Below are 17,719 nucleotides of genomic sequence, written 5' to 3'. Positions count from 1 at the left end.
AAGAAAACCGAATCCTCTTACGTCGGCCCACAACGCGTGGCCCGGTCCAGCGCGTCATCCCGCCCGCGCGCGATAGTAGGCCGTCGCGCGGCCCACACGGAGGCGCGGCCCAGCCGGCCAACGGCCCGCAACGGGGAAAGGCCTGCGCGCGTTGGCAAATAAGCACGAACACCCCCGACGTATTTGGTAATCTCCACGAGCACCAGAGCACTATTCTCTCAGTCTACCGTTTTACATCTGCACCCTCCCACTTCTACGTCTTCACCGCGACTAAGTCCCTGGCCACCAGGGCGCGCACCGGCGCGACAGCGCGGGCACTGAGCGACTACGCCGGCCTCACCCGAACCTCTACGGTCTACCTAAGGGGTCGATAGGTACCTTGATGACACGCAGAAGCTACTGGAGGCAACACGTCGAGCAGAGAGCAGTCACGAACTCCCTCCCCGGCGGTGGCTCCTGACCTGCAAAGGCGGGCACGTTCCCGTGAGCAACAACGAAGGCGAGGCCAGCACACAAGCTAGAGAGCACCAGGGAGTACTCACGGTTACCTTCGCGTTGATGGTTCGGTCGGAGGTGGTCTGAGCAAGGCTGGCCACGTGCGCTCGTGGTGGTGCGGCGGTGCCCGACGGTGGCACTACCACGGCAGTGGGGCTGGCCTGCTGCGATGCTACTGCTGAGGTGCGTGGAGTGCTTAGGAGGATACGGCGAGACCGTGGGTGCACTGAATCGCTACGAGATGCACTGCGTGGCTGGTTCGCTGTTGGAGGGCGTCCGCCTGGCCTTATGGAGCTGGTGACGCGGAATTATGAAATTCCGGCCATGTGCAAGGACACACATAGCAAGGTGGGGACAGGACGTAGCCAGATGCCTAACGAAGCCGAGCCTAAGACGAATTGGAGTCTACAGCTACGGTTAAGGCGAATTGGGGGAAATCGTCACGGTGGCCAAGGAGACAGTGGAGACAGGGGAGGTCATGGCGCGATTTGGCTCGGACCTGCGGTGGTCGTCAATGCAACTACTGACATGCACGGCCATGGGGAAGCAGTAGGGCGTGGCTCCAGGCGCTAGTCAGTAAGGCGTGGCAGCAAGCCGACGAGGCAACGGTACGGCGACGCAGCGGGCAGCATCCGACAAGGTACACAGCGCGAGTGCGACGCGAGGTGACGGCGGGCAGACTGTCGTCCAACGCACAAGCAGCCAAAGCGATGTCAACGGCGTAAAACCGACGTGGCGAGGGGCGGCGTGTAGCGCGGGCCCGGCGCGCTCCCGGCCAAGGCAGCGCAGAGCAAGACGTGCGTGTCGTGTCCCGGCGGCAAGGAAACGTGGCCAGTGCCGGCGCGCAGGGTGAGCAGCAGCGGGGCAGGTGGCTAGGACGCGCAGGCCGTTCGCGTGCACGGCGCAGTGGGCATAGCCGGGCGCGGTTGTGGGTGCTGGCACGCCAGCAGTGGGTGGTGACCGCGCCCAGGACTTAAGCTAGGTGTCAGGCACGCTTTTTAAAGCAGTGAGAAACCTTGTACGCAATGCTCCAATCGCTAACTAATTGCTCGATGCACAAGAAGGTTCATCAAACTATCGACCGCAGTCATTACATCGCGCTACTTCTTAAGCCAATTGTTCTACAGAGTTTGCCAAAAGTGGCATCGTCGGCCACCTCCGAAACATACGCGAATGACGTTGAAGCGAACGATTTCACGTCGGAATCCAAACCCAGCCTACGTGAGGTACTAACCAACTATCCTTATCTGACCACACCTCTTTTATCGCCGTTAGCCAAACATTCTTTAGCCTTTTCGTTTCCCGAACAATTCGATTACACAGTATTATATGAAACGTAACCATGGACTCATGTTTCTTATGAATGTTTCAAGTGCCGAACATCGAGGTATACTTTATATCATACACATATGCACATAATTCAGATGCTTACGAAATGTTTCAGCAAAACATTACAATGTAACACCAGGGTGTTACAGCGTGATGCGATAAGCCTACCACGGCCGTCGCACCACGGCACGAAAAACATCGAAGCTAGTTCATTTTTGCGGTGCCGATGCCACTCGGCGTTTGTTGCAGCTAAGGTGCAAGATCCAGGAGGACTTTGCTAATTGCATCATCATCTGAACAGAGATAAAAAGATACTGAATGGCAACTGCAATTAAAGAAGCTAGCAAACAAATTTATAAAGGAAAGAACTAACAATAATGTAATGTCAAGCTAGCATCTAGTATTAGGTTGTAAACAGCTACTCCCTACGTTCCAAATTATAGATCACTATAGTTTTGTCCTAAGTCAAACTTCTCTAACTTTGACCATATTTTTTGAAACATACATTAACATCTACAAGTACAAATAAATGTGCTATCAAGACATATTTCTTGGAGAATCTAATGAAACAGATTTGATGTTGAAACTTTTGGCGTGTTTTCTATAAACTTGGTCAAAGTTAGAGAAGTTTGACTGACAAAGCTAAAGTGACTTATAATATGGAACAAAGGGAGGATACTTTGGGAATAAACAGTTACACAGAAGGGAGAAGATACCAACGAATAGTACCTCATAACTGATGCCTAAAGAGGTAAATTTTCTGTTGCCCATATTCAAGTGTAACAATCTCAAAACAGATCTCACACATCTCAGGATAGATACGACAGAATTTTCACCAGCGTTTTCAAGGCTGCAAAGATTAAGAAAAGACAACTAAGTACAGAGGAAATCAGTGCATCTCAGGATAATCTAAGTTGAAGAATTAGCAGACAAGAAAAACTTGGAATGATAAGTAGATTAACTGTGTTCCAACACAGGACCAATTTGCATTACAAAAACAAATCAATAATTTGGATTAGCACTTTTAGTCGCCCCTCTAAATAACATAGTATTGAGTTCATATGTTCTAGAATGAACAAAATGGGTATCCAGTTGACATAGGAAAGCTACAAATTTTTAATCAAACTAACAAAAAATAATACAAGAAAGTTACAGCTTTCAGTTATGCAAGGCTCCCCCAAATAAACAGGTAATATGTCATGTGGGGCCAACAATACAGCCGCCGGCTCCGGGCACGAGATACAGCCAGGGGTGCTCTCCCAAGAGCATGCGCAGGCAGAAGGAGCCCGAGGAGGCCCAGGCGGCTGTGATCAATAGCATTTAGGAGTTGGTTGGGGATTAGAAGTTAAGGCTGGGCAAGAATCAAGGTAGCATTTAGGAGTTGGTTGGGGATTAGAGGTTAAGGCTGGGCAAGAATCAAGGAGCCAGACTCCTATATATATCATGTAATGAGCTGAGATTGAATCAAGCAAGAACAAACCTATTCCTAATCTCTCTATTCTCTCTTAATCTCATCCCCTTCACCATAGCGTACAGGGGAGAAACCCCACGCTATTATCAACCCAAGCTACGAGCTTCGTAGTCGAGGGCCAGCTACCTAGAGCACCAACACCCTTGACATAACAGAGTACTGAAATGAGATTGTATGCCATTATGAATGTAAATTGAAGAAATCATAGAGCTAAAAAGTAACACAGTCGTACAAAGCTCACCTTTCGATAACATCAAGAAAAATGCATCAGAGGGTTAAATCAGAAAATAAAGGTTCCAATCTCTTCACCTGAGATTCGTTGTCACTATAGCAGCCCGAAATGGATAGAAGGGAATCTATACAAAGCCACTAAAATGAAAAAGCCACTAAAATGAAAATTAACAATTAGGAGCCATCCAAATTGGCTTCTTTATGTACTGCAGAAGGAGGCAAGATATTATTCTAACCTTCCAAGTCATCAAAACAGATCTTCTGCTTCGTGTCAGAGTTCCATCTGTAAGAAGATGGTTGATGTTGTCAAGGAAAGTGGTGACCAAAATGTCCAATGAAAACTCGCAGGCTTGATCTGTCTGCTTTGCTTCCACAAAATCCAGAAACTGAGAACTGCAAGCAGTAGATAGAGCTGCCAGAACATAGGCGAGAGCTTCATAAGCTGCCAGGTGAAGTTCAGCTCCAGTCTTATGCAGGGAAAAAAAAGAGAAAGGCTGACTTTAGAATTTATGTAAAGAAAGCTAACAGAAAGACATTGAAAAAGAGTGATTAAGTAAATTAGTATTTAAAAATACAAGGGGACTACATCAAGGGTCAGCTTTGAGCCCTTATCTGTTTGCCTTAGTGATGGATGAGGTCACAAGGGACATACAAGAGGACATCCCTTGGTGTATGCTTTTCGCGGACTATGTAGTGCTAGTTGATGAAAGCCGGACAGGAGTGAATCAGAAACTGGAGTTATGGCGGGAGACTTTGGAGTCCAAAGGTTTTAGACTCAGTAGAACTAAAACTGAGTATATGAGATGTGACTTCGGCACTACTACTCGGGAGGAGGAAGATATTAGTTTGGAAGGTCAAGTAGTGCCTAGAAAGGATACCTTTCGATATTTAGGATCAATGCTACAGAGAGACGGGGATATTGATGAAGATGTTAGCCATAGAATCAAAACAGGGTGGATGAAGTGGCGCCAAGCATCTGGTGTCCTATGTGACAAAAGGATACCATAGAAGCTAAAAGGCAAGTTTTATAGGACGGCGATTAGACCTGCTATGTTGTATGGTGCAGAATGTTGGCCTATGAAAAGACGACATGTTCAACAGATAAGTGTCGCGGAAATGCGTATGTTGCGTTGGATTTGCGGTCATACAAGAAGGGATCGAGTTCGGAACGATGATATACGTGATAGATTAGGGGTATAGCACCAATTGAAGAAAAGCTTGTCCAACACCGGTTGAGATGACTTGGACATGTCCAACGGAGACCTCTAGAGACACCGGTGCGTAGTGGAATCCTAAGCCAGGATAGTAACGTGAAGAGAGGCAGAGGAAGACCGAAGTTGACTTGGGTAGAGGCAATAAAATGAGATTTGAAAGGATGGAATATACCCAAAAACTTAGTCTTAGATAGGAGTGCTTGAAAAACAGCTATTCACGTGCATGAACCTTGATTGCTTCTGCTGGGTTTCAACTCTAGCCTACTCCAACTTGTTTGGGACTTAAATGATTTGTTGTTGTTGTTGTTTAAAAATAGCAGCATACCTCAGTGGCAATAGTGGAGTGATGGGTAACATTCAAATAGAAGTCCCATAGCATGCAAAATGCAGAAGAAACAGAATCACCGGAGCAGTAATGGTCAGAACTAACACATCGCACTGACCAAATCTGTGAATTAGGAGATGGAATTTGTCAAACCAAAGCAACTGCATGTTGAGGTGCACTTCAAAACAGGTAAAGTAAGAACAGGTGTGTTTGGTTGGAGGGATATTTTGAGATGGGACAAGATCATCCCAATTTTAAGGGTGCATGGTTGGAGGACATGGGTGGATGGGATGGTCCTCTGAAGAGAATATGCTCTCAGATCTGGGATGAGCCGATCCGAGAAAATCAGCCAGACCGATTCATCCCCATCTCTCTTCCTCTAGCACATGACTTGCACGCTGCACTGCGATCACCGTTTCTTTCCCACAGGACACCTCTCCCCATCTCTCTTGCACCAGCACGGCGGCATCCTCATCCATCCACAGGCACCATGTAATCCTCCCTTCTCCATCCAGCTTTTGGATTGTACCTTGCTCCCGCCTCAGACCAGATCCAAGCACAAGAGAGAAGCAGATCCCGTCAGTGGCCACCTCTGCCCTGCTGCTTGTACCGGAGAGATCCATTGGACAATGCAGATACTAATTCATCAATAACCTTCCTCGGTAGCCTACTAGCATGTTATGGTTGCTGCCTCAGCTTTGTTTGGACGTTTTGTACCATCGCAAGGACACAACCATGCAAATGCAGCCAAAAAAAAAAAAAGGCACCACGTTGGAATCACCAACCTTACCTCGTTCCATTTTGGTGGTCCCTGGCACCACCCCATCCAAGCGTTGACATGGATCAAGCATGTGCCGTTCGAGGAGAAAACCCAATGAAAGTGTTCTTGTTTTTTTTTATCTTACGTTTTTGTCTTGCAAAGCATTATAGTTGTTTTTCCAAAGTGATTGTGTGACTCTATATTTTGATTCTTTATGCAACAATGATACTGCTTATATGGATATTGTATAACATTGTCTTAGAAAATGGATATGTATGGAAACTTGCACTTTTTGTGTCATGTTAATAAAGGTAAAGCTCACCAACTTTGGGAAGAGGTAACCATATCCAGTTATCCATCTTACCTATAATCCATCCATCCAAACAAGAAACTGTATCATCCTAATCCTGCCTATCCCTCCTAACAAACAAAGAACCAGGATCCCAATGATGCAACCAAACAGGCAACTGGGATTATCCCATCCCCCAAAGTAGGGATGGCTCTAACATATCCCACCTTGCCCTCAAACCGAAAACATCCTATGCCACCCTATTACAAGGGATACATCAAATACAATCACCAATTAGGTTGCACCCCGTATGTACAAAATCAATAGAAGAATCGTCAATGTCAACTTGTGGATAATCCAATGGAATGGAATCAGTTGTGTCTAATGGCCACAGTTGAATCTCATTAGCTACATATTTAGTGGATTTGTTGCTGATCTCCCAGGATTTGACACGGTAATCTCTCAGTTGCTGGACCTTAAGGATGTTTATAACAGCCCAGTGCACCCTCAGTGGGCAAAGTTAAGAAGAAAATTACCAGAAAGAAAGGTGGTCTAGATATGCTTCTTACTGAACTCTACCTGTACATATAAAGTTTCATGTTCATATTCATCCAATGTAAGGAGTACCAAAAATAGGAAAATTATGAGAAGTGATTAGGGGGAAAAGAAAATGACAACTGTTACTATCTACAGAAAAGTATGACTTTCTGTTTTCTCCAAACAGGTTTTTAGTTTTGAGCTAAAATATCAAAGGGTGACGGTGACACTACAGTTGGTTGACTATGTAATGGTGAGACTGACAATGTGAGCTCAAGCTAGCATACAACAGTACAAAGCAAAAAATGGCGGGTTAGTGAGGCAATAACCCTGTGTATTGGTGGGTCTCTGAAATGGACACAATAGTTGGTGGTTTTGTGACTATTAGCCTTAAAATGTTGGTTGATCTGTCAAATTTACTCTACTATAAGGGATCACTGTGCACGATTTTACTGGAGAAATACCAGGACACCAGCAGATCACACCATCGTATATAGGATGTATTCTGTTGCAGAGTACACGTCGCAATCACTACTACTGCAACTAACATTAGAATGAACCCATATTGAAGGGTGGTAGAAAGGAAAACTTTGTTGGACTAGCACAGCAGACAAAACATCAAAGATAGTTGTAATGCGCTATATCTGAAAGATTATGTGAAACAAGTCAAATGGAACCTTTTACACAAAGCAAGCCAAAGAAAAAAGCAGGACAGAACATACACCCTGCAATACTGAAGAAGTGATAGAGGTAGCCAAACGACGCTGACTTGGGCCTCCAAGCTTTCCTTTGATAGAATGGGGTAAATCCTTGTTCTCCACATCTCTAAACCAGAAAACAGAGCAAGACAGCTTGCTGAAGGCCACCATATTTTCCTGAGATAAGATTTAAAGATGGCAATTATAGAAAGGCTGACACACAGAGCTCTCAGCGATGGTTTGAAAAAAAAAAGAGAGGATTACCAAAACAAGCGAAAGTGATTCCACGAGCATTTTGTTGAGATCATCAAGCACTAATCCATTTACTCGATCTGAACCTCCTCTTAAGATTGTATTACTCTGGCAAACAAGCTTTCTCTGCCTCACCTCAAGTTCCTCAATGAAGCTTAAAACAATGATAAAAAATTTTGTGGGTATGAAATCTCCACTGGGACATTGCTCAAAGAGCTTGTAGCCATATGCCTCTAGAAACTGCAATGAAAATTACCATTTTGAACCAAAGATAAATTGAAACACACAAGGGCAATAGAAAAAGGAATTGCATAGCTGAAGTTCAAGATCCAAGCACAATATAGAGATCCTATTGTTTTACAAGTATATATACAAGCAAGTGACAAGAAAAACAAACCCCAAAGATTCGCTTCAAATGTTCCTCCTCCGAGGTTACAAGAAGAAGGGTTCTAGCCCACCTCCTTGCTTCAGCTTCCCATGCATCCACATCCTCGTCATCAAAAACATTCGAACCTTCATTCTGTTTTTGACTTACGAAGGTGGCAGGGAAATCAATCAGCTTACTCAACAAAGTGTTACCAGCAGAACATTCTTCCTTCTGAACAAACCATTTCTGAACTACTACTCTCAATGGTCCTACAAGGAAATACAATAGCAGTGAGAGCTAATGTTAACACAGCACTGTAGATAATATTGAAGGAGATACTTAAAAAAGGTTCCTTTTCTCTTGTGTACTTACCAATATAATCAGTGAACTCTCGAGGAATTGTAGCAATGAAATGCAGAAGCTGGTTAAGTGGAATTTCAGTGGCACTTATCAGTGATGTTGCAACTTGGATAACCTGTTCACAAACTGCATTGGACTTCAAGTTAACAAGTTGTCTATTCATAACTGTCACTTACCAAAATTTCTTGAGGAGAAAGAGATGAAGAGTAGAACCTTTCAGACGATACTTTGGATTAAAGTGTTGTTTACTCCTCTCACTAAGAATCCATAATCCATAAGACATCTAACAAATCTGTTAACCTAACTTCTGTAGGCACACATCCATCACATTGTGTCGCTGCTTTCCCAGATATAGCACATGGCACATCATTTGTCTCTGACTGATATGTGCACGAAGCAACACAGGATGCAAGAGTCATTAATCCTGCTCGGCCAAATGAATATTGCTTAGCCGCAGATGCCAGACTCCAAACCAGATGTATGCGGTCACTGTAAAGAAGGCATGCATGCAACAGAAGTGGGTTCAGCAGCACACTGCAACTGCAAGAGCTCAGTAATTGAAACCAAACCAAACTAAAGAGTAGCATGTCTGTCGCCAAACAACATAAATATCCCTTGAAGACACAAATACAAAGTCCTCGCAGCCCAAGCATGTGCATGTAGGCTAAACCATTATAGTGCATACAAGGCATTTTCTGTTATCTGTTGCTATAGTGATGAAAAGGCAATATTGAAAGGAGATCTTCAATAAGACAGGAATGCAAGGAGATTCACTAGTTAAGCTCCTTTCATGACACAACATATGCATAAACAACTTTTTCAATAGATGTAAAGACACTAGAAGATAACAAAAAGTGTATTGCTTTTGAACAAAAAAACTCAATTCCACAGTCAGAAGTATCAAAACACTCAACAAGAAATAAGAAGGCAGTAGTTACCATTTCGCCAAGTTCTGGGTATAAGTTCTGAAAAATCTCTCTGCATATTTTATGGTTTTCGAATTATAAGCACCCCCAATCCCTACAAGCGGTTTAGGAAGATAACTCAGCATTTATAAAAAAGAATGCACTATTGAACAATGTGGCAAAAGAATTGGATGATAAGAAAGCAAGCTAAAAGACTAGAGCAACAATACTGTGAGCAACATGACACACTAAACAAAAGCAGGTGTGATGTATTTACCAAAGTTACTTGATGAGTTCTCTTTCTTACTTGATGAGTTCTTTTCTTAAATTCAAAATACAAGCGCATAAAGTGAAATGTCTACCAGGGATAAAATCAATAAGTCGGACAGGAAGGACTGATCACTGCCAAAAAATTCATAAACTAACAAATCTCCCCCCAAGCCCAAGTTCAGTTTGAAATACAAACATAACTTTTAAATCATATTTGCTGCAAAGGTGTCATGTGGGGAAAGACCTACACGAGGAGAAGGCGTGCCAGAGACGTTCGACGGGCAGCGGAACGCGCGGGCGCGGGCGCGGCGAGCGCGGGCGCGGAGTTGGCGCGTGAAGAGGGAAGCCCGATCGGTTCGAGTGGCTAAGCCAGGAAGATATCTTAGTTTCCTTTTATTAGATTATTTCCCTTTATCAGATCCTGAATTATAGGAGCGTGTTGCTCTCGTTTGGTTGGCCCCTGGCCTTATATTCTGGTAACCGAGACATTGAAAGAGGAGGCAAAAAAAAGTATTATCCCCTAAAACATATCTCTCTCTCTCAACTAAGCCTACGGCGGAGGGGAAAACCTCGCCGGAGAAGACGGATCGAGACTACGAATTGCGTAGTCGAGGTCGAGCTACCTTGGGGTTTAACGCCCTTGACAACCTGGTATCACGTTCCTCGCGATCCTCAACTCCGTCCGCCGCCGCTGTCCCACCCGCCGCCGCCACGCCTCCCACCACAAACCCTACCACCCTTCCAGCCGCAGCCACCAGTCCGCCATCTTCATCTTCCTCATCGTCCGTCGCGTCCTGTGCCGGTGCCATGGGAGACGATCTCAAGTCAGCCATCGAAGCCCTCACCAAGAATATGGCGACGATGCAGCAGAACTTCGACACCACCGCCAAATCCCTTCAGGCGTCCATCGATGCGAACGCCAAGGCGATCCTAGCGCTCGCCCAAATGAACCCGTCGTCCACGGTGTCCGGGGGACGTCCGGGAACGGGGGAGCACCACCAAGATCGGCCGCCCAAACACTGGCGTCCGGAGTTTCCACGCTACGACGGCAAGGGCGATCCACTCATCTTCCTCAACAAGTGCGAGTCCTTCTTCACCCAGCAGCGCATCATGGCCGAAGAGCGGGTCTGGATGGCGTCGTACAATCTCCACGATGGTGCCCAGCTGTGGTATATGCAGCTCCAGGAGGACGAGGGCACCCCGACGTGGGCGCGCTTCAAAGAGCTCCTCAACCTGCGCTACGGGCCGCCTCTCCGTTCGGCCCCCCTCTTCGAGCTTACGGCGTGTCGCCGCACCGGGACGGTGGAGGCCTACCAGGAGCAGTTCCAGGCCTTACTCCCTCGCGCGGGCAAACTTGATGACGCCCAGCGGGTGCAGCTCTTTACGGGCGGCCTCCAACCACCGCTATCGCTCTTGGTGCAGCAGCAGAACCCGCAGTCCCTCGGGACCGCCATGAGCCTCGCCCGTCAGTTTGAGCTCCTCGAGCCCTACATGTTCGCGGGCAAACCAGCCGCCAAGGGCATCCTACCTGGTCCCGGGCCGAAGCCTCCACTGCCTTCGAATCCGGCGCCCAAGCGCGTTCCGGACACCACGACGGTCGACGGGCGGCCCGTGCGTCGGCTCACTCAGGCGGAACAGGAGGAACGCCGCCGCCTCGGTCTGTGCTTCAACTGCGACGACCAGTACACCCGCGGCCACAACAAGGTGTGCAAGCGCCTCTTCCTCCTGGACTCTACAGAGGAGGACGACGACGCGGCGGCCGAAGCCCAGGTGGAGGACACGCCGGACACCGAGACCCCGGTGTTCTCCCTGTACGCCGTGGCGGGCGTGCCGATGGTGGGCACCATGCAGATCCATGTGACGGTGGGGGCGTCCAACTTCACCGCGCTGCTCGACTCGGGCTCCACCCACAGCTTCATTGGGGAAGCTGCCGCCCGCCGCTCGGGTCTGGCGATCCAGCCACGGCCGCGTCTCACGGCCATGGTGGCCAACGGAGAGCGGATCTCCTGTCCCGGCGTGATCCGGAACGCGCCGATCGTCATCCATAACTCGCCGTTCCACGTCGATCTATTTGTGATGCCCCTTGCAGGTTATGACATGGTGCTGGGTACGCAGTGGATGGCGACCCTGGGGCCGATCGTGTGGGACTTCGCCACGCGGTCCCTGTCTTTCCAGCGTCAGGGACGCACGGTGCGCTGGGCTGGGGTACCGACCCCCCGTGCACCCCCCCTCTGCGCAGCCACGGATGGCAACACACTCATGGAGGGGCTGTTGGCGTCGTTCGAGGACGTCTTCCAGGAGCCGCGCGGGCTGCCTCCTCCACGCTCGCGCGACCACGCCATCGTCCTCAAGCCGGGCACGGAGCCGGTGGCCGTGCGCCCCTACCGCTACCCGGTGGCGCACAAGGATGAACTGGAGCGGCAGTGCGCCGCCATGATCGAGCAAGGCATCGTCCGCCGCAGCGACTCGGCGTTCTCCTCGCCGGTCCTCCTCGTCAAGAAGGCGGACGGTTCGTGGCGTTTCTGCGTCGACTACAGGGCGCTCAACGCGCTCACCGTCAAGGATGCGTTCCCCATCCCCGTCGTCGACGAGCTCCTCGACGAGCTTCACGGTGCCCGCTTCTTCACCAAGCTCGACCTGAGGTCGGGATACCACCAAGTCCGCATGCGACTGGAGGACATCCACAAGACTGCCTTCCGCACTCATGACGGCTTCTACGAGTTCCTCGTCATGCCCTTCGGCCTCTGCAATGCACCAGCGACGTTCCAGGCGTTGATGAACGACGTGCTCCGACCCTTCCTCCGCCGGTTCGTTCTTGTCTTCTTTGATGACATCCTTATATACAGTGCAACATGGGCAGACCATCTACGCCACCTCCGCACCGTCCTCTCGGTCCTCCGGCAGCACCACCTCTTCGTCAAGCGCGCCAAGTGCGCCTTCGGCTCCACCTCGGTCGCCTACCTCGGCCACGTCATATCGGAGGCGGGTGTCGCCATGGATCCGACCAAGGTGCAAGCGATCCACAACTGGCCGGTCCCTCGTTCGGCGCGGGCGGTTCGCGGCTTTCTCGGATTGGCGGGCTACTACCGCAAATTCGTCCACAACTACGGCACCATCGCCGCCCCGCTGACGGCCCTCACCAAGAAAGACGGGTTCTCCTGGACAGAGGAGGCCGCAGCGGCTTTCGACGCCCTCAAGGCTGCGGTCACCTCGGCGCCCGTCCTCGCCATGCCGGACTTCTCCAAGCCGTTCACCGTGGAGTGCGACGCATCGACGCATGGGTTCGGCGCCGTGCTGGTCCAAGAGGGCCACCCAGTGGCGTTCTTCAGCCGCCCCGTCGCCCCCCGCCACCGCGCGCTCGCCGCCTACGAGCGGGAACTGATCGGCCTGGTCACCGCCGTCCGCCACTGGAGGCCGTACATTTGGGGTCGTCGTTTCGTCGTCAAGACCGACCACTACTCGCTCAAGTACCTGCTGGATCAGCGCCTCGCCACCATCCCTCAACACCATTGGGTGGGCAAGCTGCTGGGCTTCGACTTCACGGTGGAATACAAGCCAGGCGCCGCGAACGCCGTCGCTGACGCTCTGTCCCGGCGTGACACCGAGGAGGGCACCATCCTGGCACTCTCGGCGCCCCGTTTCGACTTCGTCAGCCGGCTCCGCGATGCTCAACGACAGGACCCGGCCATCATCGCAATCCGGGACGAGGTCAGCGCGGGCGCGCGCGCGGCCCCATGGGCGTTGGTCGACGACTTGCTGCAGTACAGCGGGCGGCTGTACATCCCTCCGTCCTCCCCTTTGGTGCAGGAGATCATCGCGGCGACACACGACGAGGGCCATGAGGGAGTCCAGCGCACTCTCCATCGTCTACGGCGCGACTTCCACATCCCGAACATGAAGCAGATCGTCCAAGATTGGGTGCGCGCCTGCGGGGTGTGCCAACGTAACAAGTCTGAGCACTTGAGCCCGGCCGGCCTCCTGCTTCCCCTACCCGTGCCCCAGGGTGTCTGGACTGACATCGCCTTGGACTTCGTCGAGGCGCTTCCCCGAGTGCGTGGCAAGTCTGTCATATTGACGGTGGTGGACAGGTTCAGCAAGTATTGCCACTTCATCCCCTTGGCGCACCCCTACTCCGCCGAGTCCGTCGCCCAAGCATTCTTCACCGACATTGTTCGCCTGCACGGGGTCCCGCAATCTATGGTGTCGGACCGCGACCCGGTCTTCACCTCTACGTTCTGGCGCGAACTCATGAGGCTGATGGGCACCAAGCTGCAGATGACAACGGCGTTCCACCCGCAATCTGACGGGCAGTCGGAGGCAGCTAACCGAGTGATCATCATGTATCTGCGTTGCTTGACAGGTGACAGGCCGCGCCAATGGCTTCGCTGGCTCCCATGGGCGGAGTTCATCTTCAACACGGCGTACCAATCCTCGCTCCAAGACACGCCGTTCCGCGTCGTCTACGGCCGGGATCCACCCTCCATCCGGTCTTATGAACCGGGGGACACACGCGTCGCGGCGGTCGCCAAGAGCATGGCGGAACGCGCCGAGTTCATCGCCGACATCCGCTACCGCTTGGAGCAAGCGCAGGCGGTTCAGAAGGTGCACTACGACCGACACCACCGCCAGGTCACCTATCGGGTCGACGAGTGGGTTCTCCTCCGACTCCGTCAGCGTCCGGCGTCGTCCCTGCCCCAGGCCACCACCGGCAAGCTCAAGCCGCGCTTCTACGGTCCCTATCGCATCACCGAGCTCATCAACGAGGTGGCTGTCCGTCTCGAGCTGCCTCCGGGCGCCCGGCTCCATGACGTGTTCCACATCGGGCTACTGAAGAAGTACCACGGGCCACCACCAACAGCTCCGCCTACACTACCTACAGTCCACCATGGGGCTGTCGTTCCGGAGCCAGAACGCGCCGTGCGACTCCGTCTAGCACGAGGCGTGCGACAGGTGCTGATCCAATGGAAAGGGGAGTCTCCGGCCTCGGCAACTTGGGAAGATGTCGACCCATTCCGCGCCAAGTACCCAGCGTTTCAGCTCGAGGACGAGCTGAGTCTCGAGGGGAGGGGAGATGTCATGTGGGGAAAGACCTACACGAGGAGAAGGCGTGCCAGAGACGTTCGACGGGCAGCGGAACGCGCGGGCGCGGGCGCGGCGAGCGCGGGCGCGGAGTTGGCGCGTGAAGAGGGAAGCCCGATCGGTTCGAGTGGCTAAGCCAGGAAGATATCTTAGTTTCCTTTTATTAGATTATTTCCCTTTATCAGATCCTGAATTATAGGAGCGTGTTGCTCTCGTTTGGTTGGCCCCTGGCCTTATATTCTGGTAACCGAGACATTGAAGGAGGAGGCAAAAAAAGTATTATCCCCTAAAACATATCTCTCTCTCTCAACTAAGCCTACGGCGGAGGGGAAAACCTCGCCGGAGAAGACGGATCGAGACTACGAATTGCGTAGTCGAGGTCGAGCTACCTTGGGGTTTAACGCCCTTGACAAAAGGGAATATAGATGAAGCAATGCAAGATTCTCGGGTAAAATTGGACCCAACAAAAACAAAATAGCTCCATTTCTTTGAGAGCAGAATCAAATATGTTCTATTGAACTAGTGTAAAACGAATAAAACTAACTGAAATCCTTATGATGAACCACATCATTCAAACCACATATCAGAGGACCGAGCACAAAACCCCTTGGAGTTATCTGAGCGCAAACCTTGTAGCGTTCCCATGCAATATCCAAAAAGGATTGCATAACCAGGCATCTCACTGCAAAAGACGTTCAAGCTGGCAGATTATGGAATAGCGTTCTAAATATATATGGATCACAGATAACTATATATCAGTACTCACCTTGAGGATTCTCATGACTGAACCCACGCTCCCACAAAACTGCCATCCAGTACAAAATTCCTTCCCAAGATTCCATCTGAGCATGAAAGGCTCCACGGGAGGTGTGATTCAGATAGCCATTCTGTGGCATAGACTCAAACAGCCGCACTACCTGAACATGGTTTTTGGACAATCAACCCAACATAAGCCAAAAGTGATTGTATAAACAATTACTGTTTCGCTGTGCTATTCCTACTTGCCTACATAGCACTAAAAGTGTTAGATTCAGGAGTAGAATCATTAAAAATATCATATTGTTGATAGCTTTTGATAAGAGAAACACTAGGAAACCAACTAACCTGGTGTGTCCAGGCTGCTTCAACTAAATGTGTCCCATACTCCTGGAGCATCTCATAGAGTAACAAGAAGACCTTCCACCGATCTTGACCATTTGAACAGTGTCCACCTGATTGGTCCATCTCTCCAACGCCAAGGGACTTGGCTTCTTTGTTAGCCCACCTTTCTCTTTTTGTTGTCCCAGCATTTGCTTTGATTTGAGCAGGCAAAGCAGCTGAGCTCCTGCTGGAGGAATGCTGGCTGCTATCATTTCCAGATGAAGAGGTAAAGATGCTAAGTGATATTGTTAAGACGTAGAAGGCCTGTTTCCTTACTAAAGAATCCTTGTCAACCTGGTGTATAGAAGGTACAGATGTCACTGCAACATAACATTGACCAGTAATGTTCAAGCATGAATTCCAAATTTGAGTGTATGCAACTAAGAAAAATGGTGCGGGGTTAAAGGCTCACCAGTCCCATGCGCAGTTCATCCCAGAATTCACTGACATTCCTAAGGTCAAATTCCTGGACAATGTCAACTCCCAAGACAGCGGCTTGATGTCCTGATTTCAGTGTTGACAAGTACAAAGAGAGTATGCTGTATGCATCAAGCCGCTCACCAGGCCCCAAAGGAAATAGAGAAATACAGGAATTCCATATACATTCTAGGAAACCAAACCTGCAGGCGAGAGATAACTTGAGTAGGGGCAATTTGAATTAACAACTGGTCACACATAGTTGCCAAACAGATAGACTTTAAGCAACCTCGATAGCTTATGCTGGACTGCACCAAACGATACAGTGACACAGGAAACATGTGCAAGCGAGATGAGTACAGGCTGAAGAAGGATCCGAGTGGCACAAGACCGATACTCTTGAGCATGTGTGAACATCTTGAGTACCAACTTGGAGAGGTCCCATGTCAAATTCTGAACTAATGCATCTAGATCAGCAGCACCTTCCTGGGAGGTAGGTATGGTCCTTTGCCTCTCCAACATGTCCACCAGCAATGATGCTAACACACTGCTTGAATTGGAGAGCGGTAGTAGGCGTGAGAGACTCTCCCCAGGAAAATCTGCTTCCATTATACTTTGGTAAAGCATGGAGTTGGCATCTGCAGCGGACAAACCCATGGCAACAACAGATGACTGTATGCAGAATGATACTATTGTGGCTCCTAGCAGGTCCCAGGATCCAGTGTCAGAGACTGCATCGCACATCATCACGATTACCTGAGACACCACAGCGAACCCAGGGTACATATAAAGCAAATGGGGACTACACAAGACAAAATAATTTAAGTGGGGAGTAGATGAGGAGCAGGCACCTGGTGAAAGTAGGCAGGATGACTGGGTTGGATGCTATCCCTGAGCAGGGGCAGGAAGACCCTCCACAGCAGTAAGCGCAGAGCCTCCCTAACCTTAGGAGGGCTGTCTGAAAGCCGAAACAAAGCGAGAAATTAGGCATTGTGATTACCCAAAGAGGAAGTGGACGCAAGGGACTAGTGAGGGGTTGCGACCGAATTGCGCGAGCAAATGGCGAAGCGCCGCGGCGTGGCAGATGGCGGCATGACGTTCACACTGGGCTTGGAGACCCTGCTGCTCCCGCTGGGAAGAAGAGAGCAATCAACTGATGTTAGTTGAAGTGGAAGCGAAAGAGGGCAGCAGCAGCTGCAGCAAGCCAGCAATCAAACAACCTGGGAGGGAGGGGAGGAACGGAGGAGCGCGTGGAAGAGTTGAGAAGGTGAGGACGAGGTGGAGGAGGCTAGGACGCAATCGACAACAGCTGGGACGGCATCGGCCGGGAGGTAGCGAAAGCAGCTCTCGAGGGCGGCGACCTCACGCTCGGGAGGAGACGCCATGGCGGAAGCTTGGAGTTGGGAATTGGGATGCCCGGAGCCCGGCGAGGACCAACAACAAATGAGGGTTTTGGAGTTTCTGGGCCGGGACTTTTTGTGGTAGAAAGAGCCTGCGAGGCCCATAACCTGCTGCGGCATTTTCTCCAAGTTTGCTTTGGCCCACGAGCACACAGTTCCGAAAAATTTACCATGCACAGC

The 17,719-nt window shown here is 50.2% G+C and overlaps 1 pseudogene; it reads right to left on the bottom strand.

Annotated features, from left to right (window-relative positions):
- Positions 1 to 2,033: 2,033 nt before the first annotated feature.
- On the bottom strand, positions 2,034 to 17,573 carry LOC136470353 (uncharacterized; annotated as a pseudogene).
- Positions 17,574 to 17,719: the final 146 nt, after the last annotated feature.

This window comes from Miscanthus floridulus, chromosome 1, assembly GCF_019320115.1.
Source record: "Miscanthus floridulus cultivar M001 chromosome 1, ASM1932011v1, whole genome shotgun sequence".
In the NCBI taxonomy this organism is placed as follows: domain Eukaryota; kingdom Viridiplantae; phylum Streptophyta; class Magnoliopsida; order Poales; family Poaceae; genus Miscanthus; species Miscanthus floridulus.
Note: the sequence above shows the minus strand (reverse complement) of the source record. Positions and strands in the feature narration are given on the sequence as shown.